The sequence below is a fragment of the Arvicanthis niloticus genome, chromosome X (genome assembly GCF_011762505.2).
Source record: "Arvicanthis niloticus isolate mArvNil1 chromosome X, mArvNil1.pat.X, whole genome shotgun sequence".
NCBI classification, from domain to species: domain Eukaryota; kingdom Metazoa; phylum Chordata; class Mammalia; order Rodentia; family Muridae; genus Arvicanthis; species Arvicanthis niloticus.
The window spans coordinates 56,716,744-56,724,144 of NC_047679.1; the positions used below are offsets into that span (position 1 = coordinate 56,716,744).

At 42.8% G+C, this 7,401-nt stretch overlaps 1 pseudogene; it reads left to right on the forward strand.

Annotated features, from left to right (window-relative positions):
- The first annotated feature begins 679 nt into the window (after window positions 1-679).
- LOC117695307 (large ribosomal subunit protein uL13 pseudogene) lies at window positions 680-1,284 on the forward strand (annotated as a pseudogene).
- Window positions 1,285-7,401: the final 6,117 nt, after the last annotated feature.

Below are 7,401 nucleotides of genomic sequence, written 5' to 3' on the forward strand. Positions count from 1 at the left end.
AATAAAACAACTTTTGAAAGTTGCAAAGTAAAAAACAAAGAAAAGAAAGAAGAAAACTGAAGCTGAGAGAAGTGGAGTACCTTATGGAGATCCGTAGTGAACTATGCTTGGCTTTCCAAGTAACATGGGTTGTTTGCTAGTGTGTGCCTTGTGTTAGTCCCTGCTCTATTCTCAGCCTCAGTTACCATTCCAGCAAAGAGAGATGGACTTAAGCTCTAAACTCTGTGCTCTACTCAAGACTGGAAGGACCCTATGACTGACAACATAGCTCTATAAAATGAAGGGACCATTCTACTCTTCAAATCCCTTGGCAAAGGCTCAAACCTTGTCTCAGTCTAAGCCAGTGAGGTGGAGAAGATAGTGAGCAATAAGATAGAATAGAAAATTCTCTGAAGTGTTCTAGCAACTGATCTAGGTTTAGAAAATGTTTACCAAGTGATGAAAGTCTCCTAAGCATTAAAAGGTTTAGCCATGTTCCATCATGATCCCCATGGTCCATCAATAGTTTCACATTTAATATATCCTTCAGGCCTTAAAGTTAACCTCCACAGTGAGAGTCATCAGGGTTTGAGGCCCCATTCCACCCATGTTTCTGAAAATTTCACTCCATGCACTAAATCTGCCTCTCTGGTTAATAGTTTAAAGAAAGAAATCAAGCTTTCCCGGGCGGCTGCTGAAGATGGTGAAGGGGCAAGTTCTAGTATTGGATGGCCAAGGCTATCTTCTGGGCAGCCTGGTGGCCATTGTGTCCAAGCAGGTACTGCTGGGCTGGAAGGTGGTGGTTGTATGATGTGAGGGCATCAACATTTCTGGAAATTTCTACAGAAACAAGTTAAAGTATCTGGCCTTTCTCAGAAAGTGGATGAATGCCAAACCCTCTGGAGGCCCCTACCACTTCCAAGCCCAAGCCACATTCTTTGGCACACTGTACTGTACATGCTGCCCCACAAGACCAAGAGAGGCCAGGCTGCCCTGGAACGCCTCAAGGTGTTGGATGGGATCCCTCCACTCTTTGACAAGAAAAAGCGGATGGTGACCCCTGCCGCCCTCAAGGTTGTGCGGCTGAAGCCTACCAGAAAGTTTGCTTATCTGGGGCGTCTGGCTCATGGGTCGAAGTACCAGGCAGTGACAGGCACTCTGGAGGAGAAACAGAAGGAAAAGGCCAAGATCCACTATCAGAAGAAGCAGCAGCTCTTGAGGCTATGGAACTAGGCAGAAAAGAATGTGAAGAAGAAAATCTGCAAATTCACAGAGATCCTCAAGACCAATGGACTCCTAGTGTGAACCCAATAAAGACTTGTTTGTGCCTCATGCCTGCCTGCCTGGCCTGCCCTTCCTCCTCCGCAGACCAGGGAAGTGGGGACCAAAGGTTCCTTTGGGTAAAGGGTATATTTAGACACCTGAGAGCTCACCACCTTCTTGAGTTCTATTAAAGTGAAAACCGTGGAATGACTTGAGCTTCAGTGTTGAAAATGAGTAGCAGACTTCTCGAATCCTCAATTCAACCAACATCCAGTCCTGAGAATCTTTGCCCAGTTAGCCACCCGTGGCTTTCTGTGCCTAGACTGCCGTATACAGGGGGCAGGGGTGACTTAATACGTTTTCATCAGTTCACATGTTTCAAACAGCCTTGGGTAGGTTCTGTTAACTGCACCTAACTTAGACAGGAATAGGACAACTGCCAAAGAGTAGCAGTTGTTTCTGTAGTGCAATCTCTGAGGTGTATATGACACATGCTTGTCTGACCTGCTCAGTTTTTCTCCAGTCTCCCATCCCTGTGCTTACTGTCACTAGGCCTAGTCTATTCCCTGTAGATGATAACCAAATAGAGAGGCTGAGTGGGCGGGGCGGTGGTGGCGCACGACTTTAATCCCAGCACTTGGGAGGCAGAGGCAAGTGGATTTCTGAGTTCGAGGCCAGCCTGGTCTACAGAGTGAGTTCCAGGACAGCCAGAGCTACACAGAGAAACCCTGTCTCGAAAAAAAACAGAAAAACAAAAAACAAAAAAACAACAAAAAAAGAGACAGGCTATCTGGGTGGGTTGGGCCATTTCTGTCATAGACTCAGCAACTTTGCACATCTACAGGTTATCTCTGTAATTGTGTCCACAAGGAGGCTTTCTTGCCGACCCAATTCATCACTACTCTTCCCAAAAGCACTATTATTTATTCCTTCTCTGTGCCAGTTCTGCCAACACATTAAATGATTCTTTAAAGCTTGGTCTGTATGCTGTTTACTCATACGTGTGTGTTTTAAAATATATTAAAATAAAATGTATATAGTTAACCTTTAAAATACATTGTTTTATTTTTCTCCAAATCAATGGTTGCTTTGATGTGTGTTTTTAATTAAAATAAAATTTATATAGTTACCTTTCAAAAAAAGAAAGAAAGAAAATGAGTAGCAGGGCCACCCCACCCATCTGATGCAATACCATATTCTGTAGCTATGAAAATGAGGGCTAGGTGGGCAGTGGTGGCGCGCACACCTTTGATCCCAGCACTTGGGAGGCAGAGGCAGGTGGAGGATTTCTGAGTTTGAGGCCAACCTGGTCTATAGAGTGAGTTCCAGGACAGAAAGAAAACGGGGGCTACACCCCTGGGCTGGGATTTAGAAGTGCACACTGAAGACACTGACCAAGTACACACACTGCTTTTGCTCCTTCCCAACAGACCGCAAAGCAATATTTTTCTGGAGGTTTCTATGTGCTAATAAATTATTTGACTTAAATTTTAAAAAAAGAAAGAAATCAAAAGTTGCTTTTAAATACACTAAATCCCTTGTTTCCCCTTTTCCAAAACACATGGGGGGGGGGATGGGGGAGAGGGAGAGGGGTAGAGCCTGGAGAGTCCTGAAGTAGAGTGCTGGCAAACACTGGGCAGTATACTTACCACCCCTGCCCCTAGTCCCTGTAGCTAGGTCATTGGGTCACTGAGGTTTCCAATCCACAATCCAAAGGTCCTTTCACCATCCAAAGGTTCTTTACTGATTCAGTGTATAAATATTTTCCCAAACTGCCAAGTAGAGTGTGCTCTTTTCTACTGAACTCACACACATCATCCCATGGTCTAAGTGCTCAGATCCCAAAAAGAGTCAGATAAGAGTTCATATAACTCTGAAGCACACCAAACAGTCATTTAGGAACAGGAGTCTCTAATGGGACTCAAAAAAAAGGAAGAGAACTTTCTGAGAGAAGGATTACTCCTTGAGGCTTTAGGGAGGTGGTCAGTATTGCAGCTAAGTCTTGTGAAATAGAAGTAGAACTTGTTTTCATTTCCACAACTTGCTGATTGTGGAGATGGTTTAGACACAGGAGAGTATATGTGTAAAAATAATACCTTTTTAGTGAAAAGAATTATTCTGATATGACAGTCAACAGACCTGGTTTTCAATCATAGTTCTGTTGTTTGGTCCCTTAAAATCTTGCCTTCTCAAGTCTTCTCTCTAGCTCTTTTCTGTCCTCTTTCCCCTTTCCACCATAACCCCTCCTCCATTTTTTGATAGGGCCTTACTCTGTAGCCCAGGCTGGCCTGAACTCATTATAAAGTTCAGACTGGCCTTAAACTTGTAGCAATCTTCCACTTCAGCCTTCCAAGTGCTGGGATTACAGGCATGAGTCACCATGCCCTGTTATAGGACTTCTTAAGGTCCTCCATGTTCATCTGTCCTAACACATTATCTCAACTATCACGAAGACCAGTGTGCCTCAGGATACAATAAGTAAAGGAATGATTCACAGCCTTAGTCTTTTCATCTCTAAAATAGGAACAATAAATCATTTGTGGAGCTATTGCCAAGATTTAGTGAGATCAATATGCAAAGTACCTATAGGTACATTACCTAGAGGTAATGAATGACCTTAGTCCTGCTCCTTAGCACAAAACTTTCCATTAGCCTTTTACTAATCAATTACTTCTTTATTTCTTCTCAGAAACAACTTTAAAATATACAGAGAATCTATTTCCACTGCCACTCACAAAATTGCAGGAAACATTTGATTGATCTACTTAATTCTACTCTGCCTGCTTACACTGTTTGGTCATTTGTTTACTTGTTTGTTAGTTTTTGGGACGGGTTCTCCTGTAGTCCAGCCTGACCTTGAACTTGCTATGTCCCTGATGATGGCACCGAAAACTGATCCTCTTCCCACTACCTGCCAAATGCTGGGGTTGCTTATAGATATGTTCTCCCATGCCAAATGTAAAGTCTATTTTAAATTCAATGTCCAAAGCAATTCACCGTAGCATTCATCTATGCAAAGTCCTACAGTGTCTCCGAGAAAAACTTAATCTTTACAAAGACTTACTCCCTCCTCAACATTTGGACCTCATCTACTCTTTAACCACAAAGCCTTTCTCCAATAGAAAACAAACATTATATTTTCACTTGTTCTCCTGGTATAGAGTCTTCCTCAAGACATAGTCCATCAACTCTTGTAATTTATACGTATGTTACTTCTGAGAGAAGTTCTTGGAGACCACTACATTTAAAATTGCCGCAATCCATATCATCTATGGTTTTCTTCTTCTTCATAAAAGTAATTGCTGTTTGACATACCATAAAATGTAATTCTCTAATAACATCCCATTAGAATACAAGTTTAAGGACAAGTGAGATGGCTCGGGGAATAAAGATATTTGCTGACAAGCCTGCCAATGTAAGTTCAATCCTCAGGATCTACATGGTAGAAGCAGCTCGGCTTCTACAAGTTGTCCTCTGACCTCTACATTCCAATACATACACACACACACACACTAAATAAATAAATAATAAGTAAATGCAATATTTTTAAATATAGAATCCAAGTTTAATAAGGTCAGATGCTTTACTCATTGGTGACGTGTTCATACACAGTTCAGTACCCAGTACTTAAATATTTGTTCTTCTCCTCTGGCCACTACAGCGAGTGGAAGTGTTCAGTTTTTCACCAGCTCTTAGGACCAATAGGCAAGGCTAAAGGGTGCAGAATATAAATCTGCAGGAGAAGAAGCAAGGAAACAATAACCAAAAGCATCTGACTTATGCAATGCATCTGTTTTTGGTGGGAAACTGGCTTCTGTTACTATATGACATCATTTTAGAGGCAATGTGGGCTTCTGTGCTTTGAAGCAACCCAGGAAGAGCAAATGCTGATCATTTTCAAAAGAACCTTTAGGATTCTAGCTTTCCTTGGATCTTAAAAAATACTTGAGTTTGTGGGGAGGGACATAAGTTCTGCTATAAACAGAATCCTTTGGTGCTTGAGACTGAGCGGGTGTACCTGATGGAGAGTTTGCTTGGGGCCTTATATCTTCATCTTTTCCCTGCAGAATAAGGTGAGTTGTTTATTTCCTGTTTGCTTTACTCTGAAAAGAAATAAAATTGTGAACATGTCCACTATGTTCAAGATTCCCATTTAACAAGATATTGTGAATGTTTGTCTTAGTCAAGGTTTCTATTCCTGCACAAATATCATGACCAAGAAGCAAGTTGGGGAGGAAAGGGTTTATTCAGCTTATACTTCCACACTGCTGTTCATCACCAAAGGAAGTCAGGACTGGAACTCAAGCAGGGCAGGAAGCAGAAGCTGATGGAGAGGCCATGGAGGGATGTTACTTACTGGCTTGCTTCCCCTGACTTGCTCGGCTTGCTTTCTTATAGAACCCGACTACCAGCCCAGGGATGGCACCACCCACAATGGGTCCTCCCCTCTTGATCACTAATTGAGAAAATGGCTTACAGATGGATCTCATGGAGGCATTTCCTCAACTGAAGCTCCTTTCTCTGTGATAACTCCAGCTTGTGTCAAGTTGACACACAAAACCAACCTATACAACTGACCCCTTGTCAACTTGACACACAAACACATCACTATTAAGCCTCAACCCTCACTTTCTTATTCATCCCCAAGATCTAAATAACTTTAAAAGTCCCACAGTCTTTGCAAATTCTTACATAGTAAATATTCAATCCCTTTAAAATATCCAATCTCTTTTAAAATTCAAAGTCTTTTTACAATTAAAAGTCTCTTAACTGTGGGCTCCACTAAAATACTTTCTTCCTTCCAGAGGGAAAAATATTAGGGCAAAGTCACAATCAAAAGCAAAATCAAACTCCAACCATTCAATGTCTGGGATCCACTCACAATCTTCTGGGCTCCTCCAAGGGCTTGGGTCACTTCTCCAGCCCTGCCCTTAGTAACACACAGCTTGCCTTCTAGGCTCCAACTGCCTGTACTTCACTGCTGCTGCTGTTCTTGTTCATCTCATGGTACTGGCATCTCCAAAATACTGCTATCTTCCACTGCAACTAGGCTTCACCAATAGCCTCTCATAGGCTCTCTTCATGGTGCCAAGCCTCAACTCCTTTGCATGACTTCTTCAGTCCTGAGCCATCAACTGCAACTGAGGCTGCAACTTCACCAATGGCCTTCCATGGCCTCTCACAGTGCTGAGCCTCAGCTGCTTTTCATGGCCCCTTCATATCTTCAAAACTAGTACCACCTGGGTGACTCTTACACATTATCAAGTCCAGCTGCAGCATGAGGTACAACCTTGGCTATCTCTAGAACACAGCTGCTCTGTGTTCTCAGAAAACACTTCCCAGAAGATGTCACTTCAGTGATGCTGGTCTCTTCTTAATCACCACTAATTTCTTAGTTCCAGCTAACCAGCATCAGTAGTCCCAGTAACACAAAGATTCACTTTAGTAGTTCTGCTACCTTGTTAATCACAGCTGATTCTTCAGCCCCAGCTAACCAAAACCATAGAATCTTCACAATCAAAACAACATGGCCCTGATAAGAGTCTTTAATCTTCCTATGAAATTTCACAAGCCAGGCCTCCAACATTTGCACTGTTCTCAACATTATCTTTCAAGCTCCTACAGAACATCGCATAGAGCTCTTAACATTCAATAGCTCCTCTAGCCCAAAGTTCCAACGTCCTTCCACATTCCTTCCCAAAATACGGTCAGGTTGTCACAGGAATACCCCACTATGTTGGTACCAATTTGTCTTAGTCAGGGTTTGTATTCCTGCACAAACATCATGACCAAGAAGCAAGTTGGGGAGGAAAGGGTTTATTCAACTTACACTTCCACACTGCTGTTCATCACCAAAGGAAGTCAGGACCGGAACTCAAGCAGGACAGGAAGCAGGAGCTGATGCAGAGGCCATGGAGGGATGTTACTTACTGGTTTGCTTCCCCTGGCTTGTTCAGCTTCCTTTCCTATAGAACCCAAGACAACCAGCCCAGGGATGGCACATGGGCCCTTACCCCTTGACCACTAATTGAGAAAATGGCTTACAGCTGGATCTCATGGAGGCATTTCCTCAACTGAAGCTCCTTTCTCTGTGATAACTCCAGGTTGTGGAAGTTGACACACAAAACCAGCCAGTACAATGCGCAAACCAACCTGCAT